General features: G+C 39.2%; 1 protein-coding gene and 1 long non-coding RNA gene across 25 annotated transcripts in view; one reads left to right on the forward strand and one right to left on the reverse strand.

The window, feature by feature from the left end:
* The window catches only part of sox6 (SRY-box transcription factor 6), a 636,702-nt gene that overhangs the window by 477,482 nt on the left and 134,792 nt on the right, over nucleotides 1-24,428 (forward strand). The window lies entirely within an intron of this gene.
* Nucleotides 19,638-24,428, reverse strand: part of LOC148146960 (uncharacterized) — a 30,637-nt gene continuing 25,846 nt past the window's right edge. The window contains exon 3 of the long non-coding RNA XR_015760154.1: nucleotides 19,638-19,723. This is a non-coding gene — a long non-coding RNA (uncharacterized LOC148146960). The remainder of the gene's footprint in view (nucleotides 19,724-24,428) is intronic.

A 24,428-nucleotide genomic window follows, 5' to 3' on the forward strand; every position in this document is an offset into this window, starting at 1 on the left:
ACCTGTTGGAATATAACCTGGTGGAACTGACTTCTGACCTTGACCACCCCAGTCCAACACTGGAAGATTTAACTGGTCTGGTTTACATGGAACTGCAGATTCACAGTATTGTGGTTGATTCCAAACATTCAAGAGCATTGTATATTGGGCAACTACTGCCAATGTTGGCAGTGACATCTATATTTAAAAATTACAAAAGGTGTTGGCACTGAGTAATTGAATAGGAGAAAGTGAGGACTGCAGATGCTGGAGATCAGAGTTGAAAGTATGTTACTAGAAAAGCACAGCAGGTCAAGTCGCAATTGAGGAGGCGAATCGATGTTTCAGGCATAAGCCCTTATATTCCGTATGAAGGGCTTATGCCCGAAATGTCAATTCTCCTGCTCCTTGGGTGCTGCTTGGCCTGCTGTGCTTTTCCAGCACCACACACTCGACACTGAGTAATAGAAGTACTGTACCATGCCTAAGCATGAACATTGCGGTCCAGTGAATATATAATTCTCTGATATATCATTGTGGACATTTCAACTGAATAATTAAATTTAGATTCATTTGTTTTATTTAATCCCATACTCCATCACTGTCTTTGGGTGTTTTTGGTGAAATTCTTCAAGCTGAATATGCTGAAAATCAAAGGATAATAAAAATGAACTTTTGCATTTAAAAGCAAATTTTTTCAATTGCATCTTCACACAATTTGATAACCCAAAATGATACTTTTTAAAAAAATGTTATTGTTTTCCATTTGACCACATCTAAAATATTCCAAAAAATTGTTCAAGCAGTGGAAGTTAAATGGATTGAGGTTACTGGCAGTTTGTCTTCTTGAATGTTGCAGCCTCAAATCCTTTTTGAGACTTGATTTGGTTTGCATTTCACAGCAGCTGGATTGCTATTCATGAGACATTTGTAGATTGGTTGGTCCGCTTAACCAACTTTCTTAAGACAGATTCCAAAATAATGTTTAAACAAGGTAAACTTCACATTTCTTACAAGACATGCCCAGTTATTTTAAATAGTCTGCTCCAAAGAAGCCACAATAAACTCCCTTCCAAGTGTCCGTAGTCATGCCAATATGTCATACGTAAACTAAAAGGACAAAACATGAATGTGGATGTCACTGGCTAGGGCAGCATTTATTGCCCATCCCTAATTGACTTGAAGAAGGTAGTGGTGAGCAGTCTTCTTGAACCAGTGCAGCATCCACAGTGCTGTTACGAAGGGCATTCCAGGAATTTGACTCCATGTTATGTAGTTCTAAATCTAGAAGGTGTGTGATGTGACTTGGGAGACTGTACGTTGTGGTGTTCCTCTGTGCCTGCTACTATTCTGTCCTTCTAGAGCTTAGGGTTTAAAGATTTGGAAGATGCTGACATGGAAGCCTGATGCATTGTGAAAGTGCATCTTTCAATGTTACTCACTGCTCCTTCTATAATGGTGAAGGAAGTGTTGAAAGGGTACATCGATGCAAATGAAACAGGTTGTTTGAGTGTTTTTTGAGCTGCCCCAAACAGACAAATAAAGAGCATTTCATCAACAACTGATTTGTGCCTTGTAGATGGGAGGCAGGTATTGGGGAGACAGGAAATGAATGACACTGCAGAAATTCTAGCCTCTGATCTACTCTTGGAATTAAGAACATTGATTTGAAAAGACGCTCTTCCATTTTCCATTCTGCAGTTTGATAGGATCCATTGTTCCATAGGTGAGATAAGAGAGACAGAGAGAGAACAGAGAGGTGGGGAACTCCTACAATTATAGCGGATAAAATCTAATAATTGCAAGAATAAAGGAAACATGATGAAGCTATGTTGTAGTTTTCAGCATGTTAAGTTCATTTTGTCAAAGTGAAATTATTCTTCAAACATTTTTTCTGGTTGGTTGATCTGTTTTGTTGATGAGAATAGTCAGTGTGAAATTATTTCTCTTTGTTAATGAAGCAAAGATTTCAATTTTCCTATTGTTGGATTAAATCCATGAACTGGAGAATTTCCAGGAGAGAAACCATGGCTTACTATGAGGAGAAAGCCTTTTAGATCATCCGGCAATCCGGTACCATGGAGTCAAAAGCTAGAGTGGGAGAATGGCTTTCACAGCCAAACCCTGTCCAAGGTCAGTCTCCACCCAAACTGGCAGCCTTCCAATACTTATCAGTCAGGCAAGCTCTCTCCTTCTTGCCTCCAACTCCTGACTGCCACCTCCAGGCCTGGAAGATTGTGTCCAATCTTTTGGAATCAATATTAAATGTTCATTAAAAGTTCCCCTGCACTTTCCTTGTATATTTTCACTTATTAGTAATTCTTGACTGCAAATTTCAACTATCACATTTGTAATTTTTGGCACAATGGCTGCAAGTACAAAGTTATCAGTTGTAAGTGTACAAACACTAAAGCTCCTAGCCATGGGGGTCATAAAGCAGTTTCTCCTATAGTACAATATCAGAGGGAGATAATACATGGTACACAGGTAGCTGAAAGGATAAGCTTCCTGTAGAGGTGAGAGGGTCTTAGCAGGAAGGCTTGCCCACCTAAGGTTTCCAAGGAGTTCTTCTGCTACTTCACAAGAAGTAGTGTGTTCAGCTGCTAGACTTCACCAAAGAGCTCGTGATTGTCTCTGCCGTGTTGTGAAACCAACTCTATAGCCTTGAACAAGGTGGGGATGGTGCTTCCTTTGACATTGAAGGTATCTGGGATCTTGAATTTTTTTTTACAAGGTGCTCCTTCCAGCCTGGAGCAGTTGATGCAGCTAACATTTCCAATTCCTTTGCCCATCCTTGCATCTGAAAGGTGAACAAGATAATCTTGGCTAGGACAAGGGACTTCATTGACTTCTCTCTGAATAGAGAGAACATGGTGAAGAGAGCATTTTGGTTTTACCAGGATAATGGCTTTCCCTCTGGTGTGTTGCACAATCAATAGGACATATATATATATATATATATATATATATATCTTAGCTAGTGCACATCTCAAGGACAGATGCACCAAAACTGCAAAGGGTACCTCACCCAAACTGCAGTTGGTGTGTGACTAGGTCCAACATGTCCATTCACTCTTCTAGCTGCCACAATGATTCAGTCATCCTGTACTCGTCTGCCATTCCAGTCAACCTCCAACTGGCATGTTGAACTAGAACATGGTTGCTTGGTAACAAGATCTGTCTATATCTGGCAGATGATACCCCTTCAGAACGTCACCATATATGGCCAGTGTGGCCTGGAATCATCTCTGGCAGCTCCATTTAGCCTGCTAACCATAGCATCCGTGATGGCTGTTCCAATTGTTCACAGCACCATCTTCTCCATGTAGGTCAGAATGTGAAACCATACTTTCACCTTCAACAGCTAGCTTCTACTACTGTCTGTTAGGAACTGCCTTTGTTGCAGGATTGAGGAAACCGTGTTAGTGGTGCAACCCGTTTACGTACTATCCCTGTCAAACTGAATGGTATGTGAGTGTGAATGTATGCTTCCTTGCAATTTTAAGTGTGTGACAGTGTGAAGCATATGAAGGTGAAGTGTGAGTCATAGTTGATCAAGATCATTGGTAGCAAATGAAAGGGTCCTAGTGAATGGAACAGTGTGTGTATAGTGGTGTAAATGATGGCATATTATCTGAAATGTGAGGATGTTTGCACTGACCGCTTGTGTCAGGTTATTTAACTTCAGTGCAACCGAATCCTCGGGGCCAGTCTACTGCTAGCTGTGGCTACCTGTTATATCTTCCCTCTCAGTCTTTTTTCCTCCTGACCCCAAATGGAAAAGACCTGTCTCCTCCTGTACAGTACTTGAACCATAATTGTTATGATTAGCAGGCAGCACCAAATTTGTACGCTGCCTGGACCACAAGGGGTAATTGCATAAAGTGATCCTCATTGCCAATTTTGGAGTTTATCTCATTTTGCCATCCCTCTATCAAAGTTCCTGAAATGTGTTTCTCTAAACCAATGGTGTGGTTTCCTGTGTTGTTGTGTTGTAGAGATAAATAGTGAAAAATACAGGAAATGGCAATATCAATTGTATTCGTAACAGAGATTTTTAGTTTCTGTTTACAGGATTTAAGAGTTATGTGATGCAAAGATATTCCTTAATTTTATTGTACTACTTATGAAAATCATTAAAACTAAGATGCTGGATGGCTAGCAATGAATGGGATGAATTCATAAACCATGAGGAAGTTGCCAAACACAGATTGTGGGTGTCATCTGAGCTGGCAGTTTCAATTACAGCCTCATCCTCACTCCCAAACATTAACACATTTTTAAAATACCTAATATTATCATAGAATGAAAACATTAGTCATGACACTTACAAGTACGTTGTGAGGCAAACATGACGTCATGTCTGCCAAATAATGCACATGATTTGCAGAAGCAATGATTGTTGCTTTTTTGAAAGGAAAATATTGAGGGAATTAACAGTACAGTTATGTTTCAGGTTTTGCACTAAACCTATTGTGAAGAAAACTGAAAACGAATAAAATTTGAAACTTGTCAGTGTTAACGCAATACGAATGCTAAAAGAAAACATGCAGCTTGGAAAGCTTTGTGATCAATCTGCATATTCAAACTTAACTAATGTGATTGATGAAACATTGTGGACACTTAGTATAATGGGAAATTTGTGCAATTGGAGATTCTTTGCAAACAAAAAGCAAAAAGGAAACTCCACATGCTTGAGCTCCAAAGTAAGGATTGAAAATGCTCAGCAAATTTGGAAAAATCCACAGAAAAAAAATATAAAGTTGCAATTCAGGTTCTGGTGAAAAACCACACATAAAATATTGACATTCTATAGATGCTAGTCGATCTGATCAGTGCTTCCAGTCTTTTTCTGTTCTTGTTTGAAGTTTAGCAATAAATTTGTCCAAGCACTTTAGAATTTCATATCATTCTAAGAATGATGAATCATAAAACACAGAAAATGACAATGTATTTTGCTGCTCTGCAAATGGAGAGGGTCAATAGTTAACACACAACTTTAGAGGGAAAATATACTAGTTTTTAACCCCCAACTTTTAATCCACAGTGGCCATATTCAGATAGACCTGGACTGTAGAAGTGATTGATTAAAACACAAAAGTCAGCTATTCTTCAGATATTTCCCCTCCCCCTCAACCTCTTTTAGAAAGCAGGAGCCCAATGGCCTTCTCTTAATTCTGCATTCTGAGAAGCTTGTGCTGTGTGGCAGAAATAATACAATAAATGGGTTTAACCACATTTGTCGCAGATAGACAGTCTCTTTGTCAAAGATTGCTGGTACAACATAAACAAATTATGTGTTTGTGGGACTTTTCAAGAAAGCCTATCTAACAGAGTAGAGATTGTGTTTCAGCAGCTGTAGATTTAATCTCCTACCTGTCAGTTAAACAGGCATTTCCTCTAGCAGATAAGCCTTGGCTACAGGGAGTGGGGGGTGGGGAGTTTGGAAAGAGTCAAAGCCGGACAAAAACCCTTTGTTACTGCTTTATAATTTCTATGCAGATTTGCCATCCATTTCCACACAAGCACTAACGCTCTTGGATATCTTTGTTTCCTGTATTTTTTTGTTAGATTTTTTTAAGAGGGCAAACCTGGTCTTTATTGTTGTGCAGTTGAGCAGAAAGCAGGAGGATTGAACCAAGGTTTTTTTTCTTTGGCTTCAGATGATTGTCATCTGGAAGCAAAGAGAATAACAAAGACTTTGAGAACAATACTATAGTTCACTTGTGGTCAGTCCTTTCTTTTTCGCTGAAATTGACGTTTTAGCTCAGACAAGGACAAAAGCTATTTTTAATCCTCTATTTCCAATTTTCTCCTTTTCTCTTTCCTCCTCTCCTGAAGACCTGGGGCAGAATAACAGATACTGCACATTTCCTGGCATAATTTCCAAACAGTCATTCTGTGCAAGTAACTTAAAGAATAAATTGTGACTGTTTATAGTCCATTCCCAGAAACGTTCTCTCCTTTTGCCTCTGTAACATGGCTGCAGTTTGCACTATCTACAGGACACTATGCAAGCATTTGGCTCCTTGTCAGGGGCCCTCCCAAACCCAGGAAGTCAACCAACTAAAAGGATTAGGCTAGCAGGTGAATGGGAATATCAATATCTTCAAGTGAGGCTCCAAACCATGCACTGTCACAAGTTGGATATGCATCACTGTCAACGTTGGTAAACTCCCCACCTAACAGCATTGTGGGAGTACCTCCACCTTCACTCCAGCAGTTCGAGATGATTCATCACTATCTAATAAATAGTTATTTAAAATCCTGCCTTCATACACATTTTTCATTTGGATAGCAAACAAAAGCTGGGTCTCTGACTGATCCTTTACACACACTACTCTCTCTTCCTGCCCCTGCCTGAGCTCAGGTTTATGAGTTCCATCATAGTCCTTTGATTGCTGCCTTCAATGATATGAACTAATTCAGCTATGATCAAACCTGGGACCTTATGTTTTTTATTATGGTATAGAATCATATTTTAGTGCATTTGTCCAATGATTAATCTAAGTCATCAATTTTGATAAGTATAGTTTGTGGGTTGCTAACTACTGAGCATTCATACCAAGTCATGTTTGAAGCTGTGGTGTTTAGCATCTCCAACTGTTGAAAATATTACAGTTATGGCTAGCCTTGGAGTTAAATAGCAAGCTGAAACACTGTAAAAGCATCATTCTCCTTTCAAAATAGGCATCTTGGGCAGAATGTAATGTCTTCCTGTGTTACACGTTCAATGCTGAGTTAATTTAATCAGGAAAGTGATAAGTGGGGATGCTGCAATCTTCCTGGCACTATCTTGATTAAGTCTATAGTGGGAAGACCTATGGGTGGTCATATGCTCCTAAGATTATCCAGGGCCTCAGGATTGCTGGTTCAGTGACATTGCCACTTTGCTAATGACTCACCTTTACATGCAGGAAGCTTGAAGACCAAGCCACGGTGTGTTTGCTTGCAGACTTTGAGCTGATTCCTGGTTGTTAGGCACTAATCAAGGGGCCTGGCATTGGGAAGATGGGGTGTTGGGCTCTGAGATAGAGTTTGTGTCTGAATGCTTACCCAAACTGTCTGTGATCTCAACCTTGCAACACCCTTTCCTGCCATTGCTCACCATATTGACTCTGGGCCTTGGATATGACACCAACAACAGCCATGTATCCCCAGTGACACTGTTGAATAAAGAAGTGTTCTCAGAAGGGTGGTAATTTTGCCTCAACTTCCTTAATTCCAAGAAGACCTATCATTGTCCAGTTAAGCACCTGGTTGACATTAAATGTGTCAAGATTAGAGTGAGGCTGGAAAAGCACAATGGGTTAGGCAGCATCCGAGGAGCAGGAAAATCGATGTTTTGGGCAAATGCCCTTCATCCGGAATGAGGCTGGGAGCCCTGGGGGTAGAGAGATAAATGGGAGGGAGTGGGGCTGGGGTGAAGGTAGCTGAGAGCACAATAGGTGGATGGAGGTTGGGGGAGCGGGAGGAAGATGATAGGTCAGAGAGGAGTGTGGAGCCCATAGGTGGGAAGGAAGATAGGCGGGTGGAACTGGTCATGAGTAGGTGCTGAGCTGGAAGGTTGGAACTGGAGTTAAGGTGGGGGGATGGAAAATGAGGAAGCTGAAGTCCACATTGATGCTATGGGGTTGAAGGGTTCTGAGGCGGAAGATGAGGCATTCTTCCTCCAGGCGTTGGGTGGTGAGGGAGTGGTGATGGAGGAGGCCCAGGACCTGCATGTCCTCAGCAGAGTGGGATAGGGGAGTTGAAATGTTTGGCCACGGGGCGGTGGGGTTGATTGGTGACAGTTTCCCGGAGATGTTCTCTGAAGTGCTCTGCACATCCAAAATGTGTCAATACTTCCCAAAAAGAGGCTACACAGGACACTTGATATCCCTTTCCCTTATTTTATATACCAGCCCTTGTGATTCCATGGCACTTCATCTGGTGCATTATTCCAGTTAGTTCAAAGTAACAGGCTTTGTTCATATTTACTTCTTAAGCATTCATAGAAGGGTTTTGCAGTTTTGCTAAAATGGAACCTTAGATAAATGTGCACACATTTTGAAAACTTATATTTATATATTCAACATTAAACATTCTAGTTTCATCTTTGCTTTCTTGTTATGGGAGTGTCATTCTCTGTACACTTGCACTATATTAGAGTTTTAATTTTAATTTCTCACCACTCTCCTTATATCAACACTATCCTTATAACTATTAACATACAGTGATACAAATTACAAGAACAGCAACCATGAAACATTTGAGCCAAGTATCGATAACAAAATAGCAACCTTATTTTAACATTTTTCTGTACATTCTGTCTCATCTAGCCATTATTTAAATGTCCCAATCCTGTAAATCTAATGCTATTTCCATGTTATTATCTCATCACCTGCCCAACACTGAAACAAAGTGGCCTGCTGTCTGAGTTCAGCATTGCATCCTTCAAGATTGTCACAACAATGGATATATAAATGTTACTACTTGTCCATTTTACAGTTATCCCACTTGTTGCCTCTTCCTATCACCTCCTCTCCATTTTCAATTTCAACCACTCCCCACTCTCAGAAATTTTTGTCGTATAAAGGCAGGACTTGGGTGGAAAACTATATGCAGCTTGCAATTCCCCACTCCTCTCCTGAGTAACTAGATGGGGAGAATTCCTGACTAGAAATTCAGCGCATTTATCTGGCACATGTTTCTTGAGCCCTCAATTTTAATGTCCCTTCATTAATGTGTCCTTTACTGCTTCATGAACAGCATCCTTCTCCCCACTTCCTTCATCAAAGTCAGCATTGAAAAACCAGCAGTCTCACCACATTAATGTGCTGAACTTGGACAACTCAGAATTCACTTCAGCCATTGAAGAGTTCTCTTTCTAGCTCGGGAACATCATTGACAAGTGTACTGATCCATCACTCTGTGCACCAGGATGCATAGTCATCTCATGCATCAACGCATGCATCTTATATCTCTTAGCTTTATCTCTTAACAGCCACTCATTCTGCACTTACTGGAGGCTATCAGCCTCTCTGAATTACATAACCTTTTAGCCACAGGGCTGTAAGAGTTGGTCGTTATGGAGGACGAGTTGGCTGAAATGGTGTCTGCAGTAGTGAAGTGGGTAGTCTAATGGCTTTGGTGAACTTTGTTTTACAGTGAGTGTGAGGTTGCCAGAGAAAAGATGGTGACAGTGACCCTGGCAGAATGCAGAAAATCATTGACCTTTTCCCTACTGTACTGTGCATTCCATCTGATCCTGGAAATAGCACTGATCTGGACCTCTATCTATGATTAGGCACAGTGCATTTGGCTCCTTGGCCTCTTCTGGTGGTCTGTTGGGTAAAGGATGACCTTCCTCTCACCATCCTGTCCACCAGGACTTCTAGCTTCCTATCTAACTGTGGTGCTAGATCCCTTTTTGAGGAGTTTTGATTTCCTAAGAGGACAGTCCGTGAGGTTGCTGCTCGCTTGCAGTGACTGAAGTGGCATGCAGCCGGGCTTTAAATATTGTTACAGTGGCTTGTGCAACGGAACATCAAGGCAGAGCAGGAATTTCACCTCTCCTGCTACATGATGGCATGAGAAGGATCTCAGAGCAGCTAATCAGATAGGTATTGAGTTGAGGAGTGGGAAGTAGCATGATTAAAATCAATGTGAGCCATGACAGGACACCTACCATGAAAATTACACAGCCACAAAATGGGAAAGTTCACTCATTATCAAATGGCTCATATGATCATCACAAATTGGAGCAAGAACGGATGATTTGGCTTCTCTAGCTTGCACCACCATTCTATGAGATCAGGGATGAATTAATAGTGATCGTAATTTCACTTTCTTGTCTACCAACCACAGCCTTTGACTCAACAGTAGATATAAAAATCTGTCAAAATCAGCCTTGAGTATGTTAAATGGTTCAGAATTCTATGGACCATCAACCCCCTGAGAGAGGAAATTCCTCTTCATTTCTGAAATAACTCCATGAATGCCAGTATCCTGTCACCAAGTCATCCTTTATTAACACATGCCTGGTACAAGACACTGACCCAGCTAGCTCAGAGCCAGTTCTTAGAGTGAACAGAACCCCTGACAATCTTGTTTCTATCTGTCAGCCAGAATTCCCTAAGTGGACCAGGTTAATAGCCCCAATTAAGGAACTCATATTCTTTGATTTCCACCTGGCTGACTGCTTTCCAGTCACTATAATTTCTATCTTCAGTGGCAGATCCTTGTTTTTAACCTGTTAATTCTAGATTTCCCCATCATGAAGAAACATACTCTCAATACCCTCTTATTGCCTGCACAGCATCTTATGGGTGTCTCACTGAGATCACTTTTTCTATTCTCAGGTGTACAAATAGTTGCTTAGTAGTACAGAGGTTGAGTTTTGCTGGAAGATAAGACACATTTTATCAAAGTTTTCTTCTTGCATTCATCAGCTCAACTCACCAGTGTACCAATTAAAAAGGAAAATCACATTAATACTTTATGAGAGGAGAGTGCTGAATGAGAACTCTCTCTTTCAGTGTACTGTTGCTTTTCCCTTATATTAGCATTCCTGTGAATTCTTCTGATGAGTACTTCAACAAACAGTCTTTTTACATCAGTGATCAACTTTTCTTTCTTTTAAATTCCAGCAACTATAGGACCAACATATTGCTCAATATATTTTCATAGAATAGCTTCTTCATCCCACGAATCAGCTGAACCAAAGAAAAGATATTAGGAGAGATGATTGAATCTTATTCAAGGGTGAGTTTTAATGAAGATTTTAAAAGTGGAAGAGAGAGCTGAGGGAGATTAAAGGATTTAGTGATGTAATATCAGAGTGTGGGGTTTAGTCATATTGGTTGATGTTACCTTTTGGGAAAATCACTACATAAAATGTCAACAATTCACTGCAAAACTTACTGATGTTTTATGAAATGAAATATTTTGAAAAGTTCTTAGAGGGGATATGCGTGCCACTGTAATGTCCTTGAATGAGTAATCCAAAAGAAAAGGCACCCTTGCCTAGTTTAGTCTACACGTGACTCCAGATACGCAGACCAGTGTGGTTGACACTTATCCACCCCTCAATAACTGAGTGAGCTATTCACTTAGGGTTGGGCATTCTGGCCTTGCTAGCAACACCCACATTGTATTAAAGAGTTAAAAAAAATCAAAATTATGCTTTTGCTAGTTCTTATTTATGAGAAGGATCATTACAATATCACTGAAATATGTTCCATTTCTGACTGATATTAAACAGCAAGTTGATAAATGTGATGTACAACCATGTAATTATAATGGTAACACCATTATGTCATTGTGTATTACATGGTGTTATTCAAAGTAATTATCAAATAGAATGTTAGAATTGGCTATCATCTTCTTTACCACAATAGAGTGAATGGGTTTCCACCACAACCTCTTCCTCACTCAGTATAAGTTTACCATCTCAGCAGTGTTGCCACGGGAATGTTCTTACTGTGACCTGTGGGCATAGCAGTTTAATGTCTGTCTTGTTTAAAAAGAAAGTGAGAAGGAAGTTACAGTGCAATAGTCCTGCATATGTGAAAGGCTGGTTGGGTGATTTTTTTTGCCTTTTAGTATTGTTGCTTTCCTTGACTGAGAGAGGATAGACACTGTGACTGTTATCATTAAAATAGTGCTTCTCTGTGTTACATATTATAGTTGGGGTATCTTATGTTGGGACAATGCCCTTTTAAGGGATCTGTCACATGAACACTGATGAGTCATCAGCCAGGTTTGTGGGTTTGTTCAGATTTGTTTGAGTTCTTACAGAGTACACAGTTGGAGATAAAACATCTGCACTTGCTTGCAACAAACAACGTGTTCGTATTTTCTTTACTTCTGACTTGAGCCCAGTAGAGAATATCCTGGTCTATTTCATAACGATATACAAATAAATTGCTCTATTTGTCAGATCCAATGGACCAAAGGGATGGCATTGAGTAAAGACAAGATGTTCCACTCAGGAGGAAAGAAAAAGTAGATGAGAAGGTCCACACACCAATAGATGAAGGAGCAGAAATAGATCATTTAGCTCATCGATTCTGCTCCACCTTTCAATGAGATCATGGCTAATCTGATAATCCTCAATCGACTTTGCTTCCTTTTCCCCATAACTTTTGATTCCCTTACCGATTGAAGACTTGTCTAACTCAGCCTTGAATATACTTAATGACCCAGCCTGTACAGCCTTCAGCCTTAAAGAATTCCACAGATTCACTACTCTCTAAGAATAATAATTCTCCTCACTTGTATTATAACAGGTGACGCCCTTACTATAAAATTGTGCCCTTGGATTCTAGACACTCACAAAAGGGAAACAACTTCTCTGCATCGACCCTGCCACTATTCTCTTTTTCACTGTCTCCTGGACAGCCCAAAATAATTGTGGTGTAGGCCTGAGAGTGACTTTTCTCCCAGGTGCATGTATGGACACTTGGAAGAAAGTAACTCAAAATGTAGGGTTCACTTTTCTAAAAAGAAATATCGTGCAACTGTCCTGGGAAATAAATTCTGCATTCAGACTGAAAATATAAAGCATGTATTTTCCCTTTTTTTGCCATTTAAGTAGTTTTGACATTTGTGAAAAGGAACCCCATGATATTTGTGCAACAGTGTATGATGGCTGTACAAATAGTTTAAATACTTCTGGCAAAGAAGCCCAGAAAGGAAACTTTCTTTAATTGGATCATTGAATTGCCATGTTCATTGGTATTTTCAAATTATTGTAAACTGAAAATATTTAGAATAATTTTCATTAGAAAAAGATGCTTGATATATACTGTTTGTAAGTTAGGAAGAACTATCTCCTCTGATGTTTTCAATGCAAAAAATGAGAGGAATGTATTTATTTTAGTTTATTTATATTTCACTTTCTGATTTCTATGATGATGTGAGTGAATCTCAGACTCACATCCTATACATCTCACTGCCCAATTTTAGTCATGGTACCTTGGCATTACATTTACTAATTTTACACAAGACTAAGTATTTGCTGCAAGTTTATCTTGATTCTATTCTTGTTAATATTTTGCTGGCTGAGTTATATGTGTCTCAAAGCCTTCTTGGAACTGACCTCTCTAAGGTTTGCAGGAATACAGTGAACCTCCTTCTATTTGGGGGAGAGCCATCCCTTGTCACTGTAACAAAATGTATGGGATCTGTCAGTCTCATGTCCTGCCCTATGGTGCAGCACGATTAACACACTATTGACCGTATCAACAAGCCAATTTGTGTCTTTATCAAAGCTATTGCCAACTATTGCATAAAAAGAATCTAGTTTTCTGAAATACTGGTGAGCTTTAAAGGCAGGCGACACCAACAGACAGTGGACCTGCACTGGTGTGGGATTTCTATTCTTGCTCTCCTATAAATAGTAATGAATTGCAAATCCTATTATTACCCTTTGGTGTTAAACATGTTTCTGCAATATGCTGTCAACAATTTGCTTAATGTTGGCGTTGCTTTGCAGAGCCTCATCTGGACTAAATTACTGGGAAAAAAAGAGAACAGCCCCATATCTTTCAGCTTTTTCTCATTAGCCATAATGGGTCAGTGACCACTGACAGTGACAATTTGCATAATAGTCAACTCTTCACTTTTGTAGTGATGAGTGTTTGTTTCTGATTAAATTTAGTCTCACTTCGTTCTTTAGGCTTGTTTCAGAACTTGCAGATACAGAGCTTTCGTGTTCAGTTTGAGCCAAACAAACATACACTCGGGGATAACAATGTGCTGAGAATATGCATATTTTACCACTGATATCTCTGTAAAACACCGACAAATAGATCCCCCAGGAGTAATAAATACACAGTAATTTTCCTCGCTTGCACTTTATGTGGTTTTAACAAACTATGGCTTCTTAATAATAATATTTAATTGACAAGACTGTGACAGATTCGGCGATGATAATATTAAGTATTAATGTGGTTCTTTGCAATTTAATATTCTTCTAACTGTGTTGACTTTCTTAAAGGAATGATGCTGAGACACCACTGAGAAAAAGACTCTGACCTGTACAAAATTACCACCTGTGTCATTCTGATAGTTTTGGCACTAGTTGGTGTTGAACTAAACATCCCTTTTAATGTTTCTTCTAAGCTGCATGGTCACACAACAATTCAGAAATTGACATGCAGCAAGTTGTTCCTTTTAATTACACTATTTCTGCATGGCCATGTTAAAAATCATTCAAAGGTACCAGAGGCTTAAAAGATAGACCATGCACAGCAAAAAGAAAATTAGTCAGGATGTTAATCCCTTCTTATGGTTGCCAAATCTGCTTAGATTTACTCCTGGAGGTTTTGATGTATGATCTGCCATTCCCAACCCAGCCAGTCAAACAACCCTATTTTTTCCCAATTTGCACTTTTTTAATATAATTAACAAATGGACATGTTCAGAGTGATTGCTGCTACAATTTGTAATTTTGAAAGTACACAATGAGATCTGTAATATTATGGGCTGAATTTATATAAAACAAAAACACTTGTGTTCTTGTAGATTTTGTAACAACAGGATGTCCCAAAGCACTTTGTAGCCAATAGAATACGTTTGAAATGAGTTCATGGCTATACTTTAGAAAACCTGGTTGAAAATTTACATGGCGCAAAGATCTACAAATATGAACATGATAACTAATTTGTTTTAATGATGTTGGTGGAGAGATAAATATTGGCCAACATACCAAGGACAACTCCCAAGCTCTTCTGTGAATTAGTGTCTTGGTAATTTTTATGTTCATCTGGGAGGCAGATGGATGGTGAAGGTGGGGAGGAATCTTATCCTTCCAAAATGCTGGAGGCGAGGTGGCTTGAGGAAGTTAGCATGGACAGCTGCCTTCAGCCCCCATCACAAGATTTAAGTTATGGGTGGGAAGACTTTGTTGGACCTCTTAAGTGGCCACTTTAATGGGCACTTTAAATGCCACAGCATGACATGTAAGGATACTGACAGCCTTCCCCACTGATACAAATGGAATGCCAAATTGGGTAGGCATGGAAGGGGGCTAATGGCTCTGCCTCAATATAAGGATGACTAGGAGCACATGGAGTGGAAAAGACTTGGCTGCTGAAAGCCATGCCACTGTCTTTGCATCCTTCACCCCCCTCACAATTGTCCTCAACCCCACCACGAAATCCCTCTGATAAATTAACTCCTGCGCTGAATGTTCCTGAACTTTGGGGTTGCTATTGCTGACACTCTCAATGGCTGCTGGCTGCTGGCTGCTGACCTCTGACCTCTGGCCAGCAGCTGAGGAAAAGGTGGGGCAGCACTGTCATGAGCACAGGATCCTGGTAGAAAGCTTACTGGGCAAACTCTGATATACATAAGATCCAGTGGAGTTTTCCATTTACAATGGTGTCAAACATCCTTCCCATTTTTACACCGACTGACACACATGGGTTAAAAAAACAGAAGATTCTGTTTGAGAAGTCAATCTGTCTCATGGTGAGTGACAATTCATTGTCTATTTTGCATTAGATCAATTAAACATAGATTATGTTAGTCACTTTTCTACCTAAGAACTTCTGATGAATTGCTTGAACACTATGCTATTCTCAATGTCTTTGCACACATGGACCAGCTTGGAAGAAGAATGAAGGACAAAGGTTTATAGAACATCTTTAAGGTTTTCAGGAAATCCTAAAGAACTTTGCTGTGTATTTGTTGTTTGGTAAGTCAACATAATAGTCAAATTGAACACAGCAAGGTCCCACAGACAGCACATGAGATCATTGATTGGGTCATTTGCTTTTGTGAAACTGTTTGAGGGCTGAGCGCTGATCAGACAGCAAAGCAGCTTGCTTTTACTCAAATAGTTTTATGAGTTGCTTTGTAACCCATTGCAACAAAGCAGATAAAGCTTCAGTTTAATATTTCATTTAAAAGCCTGTACCTCCGATAAAACATTATTGCCTCCAAACTGCACAAACAGTTTAGATCAAATGCTAAGTTTTGAACTGACATGTTTTTAGATGCAAGAACAGTGAGCCAAGATGACATTCACTAAATAAATTGTTAGTAAAATTGGTTATTTAGGAAGTAAATCTTGAAGTGTTTACATTACAAATGCAACTTTGAGTCAGTGGCAAATTTTCAATGGCTGTTTGAAATGTTGAAAGGAGGTGGTAGGTCACTGATGTTTGATCTGTAATATTACAGAATGTCTTTCTCCCAGTTGCAAACCTCAATCCCAAATGAGAAAATAAGTGCTGTGTAGAAATCCTGAGAACATTTTTAAAAATTGTTTCCAGATTATGAGTGATATTGACAGACCCATCCCAACTTCCTTGAGAAGATGTTGATGGCCCACTTTCATGAACCACAGAACTCCTGTTGTGATGTAATCCAGTAATGGTATTAGATGGAGATTTCCAGGTGATTGACCTATGTTGGAATCTATTTGTAAAGTACATGTTGCTTATTAATTCTTCTTTTCTGAGTCTTGGAGGTACCTTAGTGAAAGTCTCTGATATTCACTTCAAAAAGACAGTGAGATGATCCTGAAATGCTCTAAAGTTCATTAACCAGATGATGGAATTACAAGTTAAATGGAGTAGCAGCATCTGATGCAATTTTACAATTAAATCCTTAGTAACATCAGTGAAAAATTAAAGCACATGAGGTGTAAAATGCCATGTCAGTTCATTATGACTCCATTTCAAATTTCTGAAGTGGTCTACTTTCACACTTTGGTGTCTTATAGAGATGTCACTGCTGTCAGACTTTGCTTTATTAAAATCTTCACTGCACTTCGCTGACTGTGTTTTTCTGAATCCATAATAAATCGGATTAGGAATGTGCCTGAAATTGTGACTGTTGTTTGTTGTGTCAAATGTTTTATTGTGGACATTAAACAGAAGTCAGTGCATTTAATTTTGCTCATTTATAGCTCTCCTGCTCATTCCAAAAAGTACAAATTCATTGGTTAGGAGAATAAACACTAATCAACACTTATTTTACACTGATTTCTCATATCTAGAGTTAAATATATGTTGATTCTTTCTGGCTTGAACATCCTTCATTGGGTAACTGAGATTATGCTTGGAATTGGAGAAGTTAGTTGAGGTAGAGGGAGATTTGATCCATGTTTTCAAAATCATGATGAGGTTTCCGACAGTAAGTGATATTTCCAAAGGGAGAGCAATTGGTAACTAGAGAACACAGATTTAAGGTAATTTGAAAAAGAATCAGAGGCGACAAGAGGAAATCATATTTTACACATTAAATTTTTATGATCTAAAATGTGAAAACTGTAACTGAAAATATATTCACTCGTAACCTGTGAAAAAGGAATGGATAAATTGTTAAAGTGGGATTGTTTTCAGGGTTACAGGAGAAGAGAAAGTGAGTGGGACAAATCAGCTAGCTTTTTCCGGAAAACTATCAGAAATCTGATGGGTTGAATGGCTGCATGGAGTTCTGTATCGGGGTTGGACATTTAAGCATTGTTTAGAAGTCTCCAGCCAAAGCTATCAGGGAGCAGATAAGTGCTGAGTATTTGACAAAACTGAATTGACCATGAAATGACTGTAATCGGTGGCTGTTGTGATACTTAAATCCTTTTCTTTAAATGAGGAAAAAGTGAGACCAGCCAAGAAAAGAAGCAGGCAATTACAGGGAGGTAGGAATGAAGCATTACAATAACGTGTCCAAATTTTGAGACCTCAAAGAATGAAATCTTCATTCTGACACTAATCATTTGTTGGAGATGATGTGCGAAATCAGGACCAGATTTTATATTTTATCTATTTTCTTTTTCTCAACAAAAGGCACTAATTCATATTGAACTCAGGTTTAAAAGGTTCTGGCTGCCCTGTGGTAACTCATCCAAGTGTGTATTTATCATCAGCAAACCTCAGCAGTAAGACTGAGTATTTTCACATCAGGGAGTCATAACTTAGCCTAACTCGGTTGTCATACAACATGCATACTTGCCAACTGAAGTCATTAGCCAGCAATCAGGAGCAGAAATCCTGAATAATACTTTTCTTGTCCCTAGCTTAGGAGTGCTGCGATTAATTGTAAGGCCTCAGCTACTTCCCCAGCAATGATCAGCTAAGGAATTTCAGCCTCGGCTTGATGTGTTAATGCTGTTTCCGGTATCCTTACATCCTTCTGCCTCGTTTACACTTTCACCTGACACCAACTTCTTTTCGACAGTGGATTGGAATAGAGCTGGAAAATTTGGTGGCAGTTGTTAAAACTCATGAAAATTAGTTCTGCGCTGCCAGCAGAACAAGACAACCGACAGCAGCATTGGCAGTAGTGAAAGAAACATGTATTTGTCATCAGCTATAGACTTTAAATGTAAAATTATTGTAACGCAGCTGAAACCGGATAGAAATTCTTGGTCCTTATAATTCAGGTTCTCAGGAGGCAGTACAGTTCTTAATGGAACTGCAATGCTAGCAAGAATAGGAGAACGTTTTTGTGACTGGATAACCTTTACCCCTCTGTGTTAAGCTTTTGGTGAAATCATATTTAACTTCATAAGAAAAATCAGGTTGAAATTTGAACCAAAATAATCACTGTTCTTCAAAATTCACACTCAGGAAATGTTCAAAACTAAGCTCATGAAATGTCCTGGTCAGAAATCTCACAAGTCTTAAGTATCATGTTGTGATGATTTCCTCTTGTCACCTCTGATTCTTTTTCAAATTACCGTAAATCTGCATATTCCCTTGTTTTGGTTTCAGAATATACATATTTTTGCGACACTAATTTATTATTCTACTCGACAACTGCTTTTTAATAACCAGTCCTGTAATTTGCAACCTAAACGAAGGCCTGATGGATTGTTTGATCTTCTGCTTTTTAGAAATTGTGGGTGGACTCATGATGAACTCAGTGACCTATGTACAGTGTTGCAAACCCAAAATACTCTGAAAATCTGAAATCAAATCAGAAAATACAATAAATCATTCAAGAAATCAGGAGACCTCTGTAGACAAAAAAAACGTAACATTCCAAGTTGATGATCTACTACCAAGTATGGAAGATGTTAAAATTTACCATATAAAATAAAACAGAAAGTACTGAAAATACTTAACAGTTCTGGTAGCTTACATGGAGACAGAAGCAGAGCTAGCATTTTAAGATGAATATTCTTCTTTAGAACAAGAAAGGTGGCTAACATCATACGGTTGAAAAGGGGTGGGTGAGCAGAAATGTTGTGTACAACCAGCCATATTACCCAGCGTCAGTATTTCTCAGGATTTATGTGATCTTGTGTGTGAGGTATCCACCTTCTGGCCTAATCAGAAGAGACTTGTAGGATATACAAGTTGTGCTTTATTCCATCTTGATGACTTTTAAAAGTCTGTACATTCCTAGAAAGATTGTTGGGAGGACCTAGCCTCGCATTTGCCTGTTGTGAAATCCAATTTCTTAGCAAATCCTTAGTGACCTCATCGTAATGCATAATGCTTATTACACTTAATCAAATGTTAATTCTTTCAGACCCATAGACAACATGATTACCTCAAAAGTTTTTTTTTTAATGATAACTAGTACTGTTACACATTTGTTTATATAATTAAATTTAGTAAACAAACCCATTCCTATGCATTCCCAATGTAGTTATTAATGTTTCTTTTCTGGCCAGTGGTTGGTACGTGTCTCATAACCGACAATGAATTCCACAATGTCCCTGGAGGTCCCCGATCACTGAGCTCTGGCCACTCTTTAGACGAGATGAAGAGAGATGAATCACCTCTCTCTTTCAAACGCCCTTAATCAGCGACAACAAAGATTATTAATTTTTAGCATGGACCTTTAGTGTACTTAAATTTTGGTGGCTTAAAATTTGCACTGCCAGCAGTGGTAGTAGAGTCAGATACATTAGGGACATTTAAGTGACTCTTGGATAGGCACATAGAACATAGTACAATGAAGGGTATGTAGGTTAGTCTGATCTTAGAGTAGGATAGAAGATTCGCACAACATTGAGGGTTAAAGGACCTGTACTGGGCTGTACTGTTCTATGTTAAATTAAAATGCAGTGCTAGTGAAAATTAACAAGCCAGCTGAGTGAAAGAAAGAGGAATTTTGCTCCAGTAAAGTTGCTAATCCTGAGAAAAATAATAAAACACAGCATTAAACTCACACAAATGTGTGCATAATATTTAAAGTGAGAAAAGTTTCATTCATCTGTTTTATTAAAGATACAATATTTACCCTGGCGTTTACAAAGGCATACGGATTTCCCATCTTTTTCCACGTAATGCTGTTTTTTGGGTTTTGATGTTCTTAACACTTTGAGCAAATTGGGATATAACTCTTTTTTGAAAGAGCTCTTAAGCTTGTGTTGCCTCTGACCTCTTCTACCTCTAGAATGAGATTGAGATCAATATCAAGCTTTCTACTCAAGTGAGAATTCCTGATTGTGAAGTATATACAAATTTTTTTTAGAATTTGGTGTTCCTTGTGTTGGAAAGTTGCTTGTAGCACACTTTTAGTGTAAGGGTGTTTCCCTAGGGTCATGTATTTGAAGTTCTGTAAATATTGTTTTGTCAACAAAGATTTGCCATCTGATAACATTGCGACATGTGTATACCTAACTGGAGATTAGTCTTCATTAGTAAAAGTGTTAGTTTGGCAAAATATTTGGTGTGGAGCATTACCTGCCCAAAAGGAAAGCTTTAGGCTTACTGGAGATTGTGACTCTTTATGTGAGTAGTTCTTTGGTCTTTTACTTTTCTGGGACCATGTTCTGCTTTGGTACATATGCTAGAGTGAACAATTATTTTACAGTAAAACCATTTGTTTTTAATAGCTGGGCACTGTTCATGCTTCCAAGGTTTTATAGCTCCACAATGTTAGCAAGGACTTTTAATGTCTAGTGTCTGTCCTACCAGCTGCTTTCGCTTATTTTGTGTTTCTTTTGTAGTCCTATCTGTTAAGAGTTGAATAGATCCCAAAAAAATCCTGTCCCAAAATTGATCATCTTCACTTAGGATTGACCTGTACTACTTTCATACCCATTCTTCATTTAACAGCTAAATGGCCTCCTCTCAAATTAAGTTTTCTTTGTATGTTATAGATATGTAAAAGGCTCATGAATATGTGCCGATAATAACTTGGTTACTGGTGATTTCCGACTTTTAATCATTGCACGTGCGTTAGGTGCAACTGTCTTCATTAGTCTGCAGAGATCACTAATTAAATCATCTGTGGAGCCCACTGTATGCTATAATTCTTCAGTTAAAGCTTGCTCTTGCAAGAATTTTATAAATCCTGAAATAATTGTTAAAGGCTTTCATTGCTTCCTTCAGTGTTGAAAATCGCTTATTTCACTCCCGAGCAAGCAATATGTCATTTGCCATACTTCCAATTATACTGAATTTTATTTACAGGTTTGGCCTCTGAATTATCATCCAATTTAGAAGCCACACCTTAAGCATTATTTTAGGAGCAAATTACTGAAAATGCTGGAATCTGAAAACAAAAAATGCTGGCGGTCACAACGAGTCGGGCAGCATCGGTGGAGAGATAGTAAGCTAATGTTTTGAGTCTAGATGACTCTTCATCAGAGCTGAAGTGCACTGTGGAGGGGGGGGGCAGCATTTATGGAATGGTCAGGGGTGGTGTTGGGGGGTGTGTGGAAGATTCGGTGGAGTGCTGGGGGAGAAACGATGTTGATAGTTCAGTTTAGGTGATCGGAATGTGAGAATGGCAGAACAATGGTGTGTCCAACTGCCAGACTGGAGTGAACACAGTCCAACTCAATATTGAAATCAACACCTTCAAATTGTGAACCCACTCCCATTCTTTCCCTTTCTTTCAGCTTTACTTGTTACATTCTCTGTCACCATGTCCTCTCTCCCCTTTCCCAACCCAGTGAGACAGTCTGTTCCTCAGGATATTCTCCAAGATATTGAATTTTGTGTTCCATTTGGCAATACTATTTCAGCTACTGGAACTTCCCAGTGTAATATGATTTCACTTCCATTAAAGATTTTCATGTTGCAAATATTTTAGTTAAAGCAGTTTCCCCATGCTTTAGACAAAAAAGAAACAAAAAGAGGTGAAGATGTGGAAATCAGAAACAGCTTCCAGTTTGTGTTGAGCTTTACTGGAGCTGCGCAGCAAGCCTGAGATGGAGAAATTAGCCAGGGAATGTGGTCGTGTGTTGAAGAGGCAGGGAGCAGGAAGTTCAGAGTCATTTTGGCAGACAGAACATGAGTGTTCTGCAAAGCAATTGCCTAGATAGAGAGTCTGTGAGTCAACATCAAAAATCACTGGTACAAATGAGAAATTTTCAATGGTGCATTGATTGAATCTGAAAGGCTGGAATTTTAAATGATATGTTGAAGCTCAGACCAAACACCGTCGCCCAAGTGCATAGATACCATGAGGTAGCACGTAGTGAAAAAAAATACAAAGCAAACAGATCCCAATTTGCCTTCCCAATATAGACCAGACCACATTGTGAGCAGCAAATAGAGTAGACAATGTTGAATGCAAGAGAAGTGAAAAAGATCCTGAGCTTCCTGTTGCCTGCCACTTCAACACAGTGTTTCTTGGCCAACGTCTCTGTCTCAGGCTTGCTGCAGTGCTCCAGTGAATTCTGCACAGGTTGGAAGACCTGCATCTCATTTTCTGCTTGGGGATTCTGCAGCCTTAGGGACCCAATATCGGGTACAATAATTTTATCGCCTGAGCATCTTCTCTCATGACCTTACCCTAACCCTCACACACCTGGCCTTGTGAACACATGGGCTGCTATCACAAAAAAAACCCCATTGTCAACCATTAATAGTCTGCATTCACAGTTATTGGTTTGCCCAGGCTGATCTTTGTCTGCCCAACTGTTTTTCTCTCTCTCTGGGTTCCGTCTCCACACCATTTACTCTTCCTTACTCCACCCACCAGACTTTCAGCATATTTACCAACCTTTTCCTAGCTAAAATCAGTTGTGAAGAAAAGGTACAGGACCTGAAACATTAACTCTACTTTCTCTCCACAAATGCTGCCAGACCTGCTGAGTTCTTCCAGCAAATTTCTGTTTTTGCTTCCATGCTTTAGTATTGTTCTGGAGGTGGTTGGGGGGAATGGGGAAGTTGTCTCCCCCATTTTGTGACTTTAATGAAACATTACTGCCTTTTTAGACTGTAATAGATGATTTTTCAGTTTTTTTCCATCATTAATTGAGGATTTCACACCTTTCACAAGTTTAATCAAGAATTGCCAACTTTTGTGGGTGTGGTGGATCATTCCAAAAAAAACCCACCTTAGATCAGGCACTTCATTAAATTGTTCATTACTTTACTGGTTCAACTAATTATGTTTTCAATTTCCCAGTTCGCTGTTCCTGCTTTTTGTAAGTTTCTCTCTTAGATCTGTTTGCTTTGTATATCTTTTCTCTACGTGCTACCTCATGGTATCCATGCACTTTGGTGGTGGTGTATGATCCGAGCTTCAACATATCATTTAAAATTCCAGCCTTTCAGATTCAATCAATGCACCATTTAAAACTTTTCGTTTGTACCAGTGACCAGTTGACTCACAAACTCTCTCTCTGTTTGCTCATCGGCTAAACGTGGATTTAGGACTGCTCCCACAGACCATTGGCTCATAATGCAGCCTGTACCTCTGCCTTGGAGCTGCAGGTTGCTCCTGTTACAGCATGTCTTCCATCAGGTCTAAATTGCTCTCTGTGTCATTTTTTGAAGTATTGTTGCTGATTTAATCAATGTTGCGAAGAAAATAAGGGAGATAGATTGAGTAGCTGCAGAAAATTATTTCTTTTAGTTAGGAAGTTTATGATCAGGAGGCAGAGTCTAAAAATTAGATCCAGACCCTCAGGAGTGAAACAAATACAATGAAATACTGAAGGAGCTCAGCAGCTGTGCAGAACTGAAGAGAGTTGTATTGGACTCAAAACATTAGTTCTTTTTCAATCTCTACAGCCACCACAGCTGCTGAGTTTCTCCAGCACTCTGTGTTTGTTTCAGATTTTGCTTTTATCTTTCAGAAGTGAAATTTGAAAACACTTTTACAAACAGGAGGAGCTAAACGTTTGTAACTCCCTTCTGCATCTATATTACTGGATATTGGGTAGCTGTATGTATATATGTTGCTGGAAAAGTACAGCAGGTCAGGCAGCATCCAAGGAACAGGAGAATCGACATTTCGGGCATGCCCGAAACGTCGATTCTCCTGTTTCTTGGATGCTGCCTGACCTGTTGCGCTTTTCCAGCAACACATTTTCAGCTGTGATCTCCAGCATCTGCAGTCCTCACTTTCTCCTCCTAGCTGTATGTATAGTCGAGTTAGAGCAAGGCCATTTACAGGAAATGTCTCTAACACTGTGTTAAGAAAATGTCAAAGTGAAAACCCAAAAACGTAAGTTTCCTAATTTTATTTCATACTTTATAAATGCTCAACTGTTCTTTTCACTAGTGATATGATGTGGAACCTACAACATATTTTTA

The sequence above is a fragment of the Chiloscyllium plagiosum genome, unplaced genomic scaffold (genome assembly GCF_037043375.1).
Source record: "Chiloscyllium plagiosum isolate Xiang-an unplaced genomic scaffold, Cpla_swu_hap1 HiC_scaffold_18, whole genome shotgun sequence".
Taxonomy (NCBI): Eukaryota; Metazoa; Chordata; class Chondrichthyes; order Orectolobiformes; family Hemiscylliidae; genus Chiloscyllium; species Chiloscyllium plagiosum.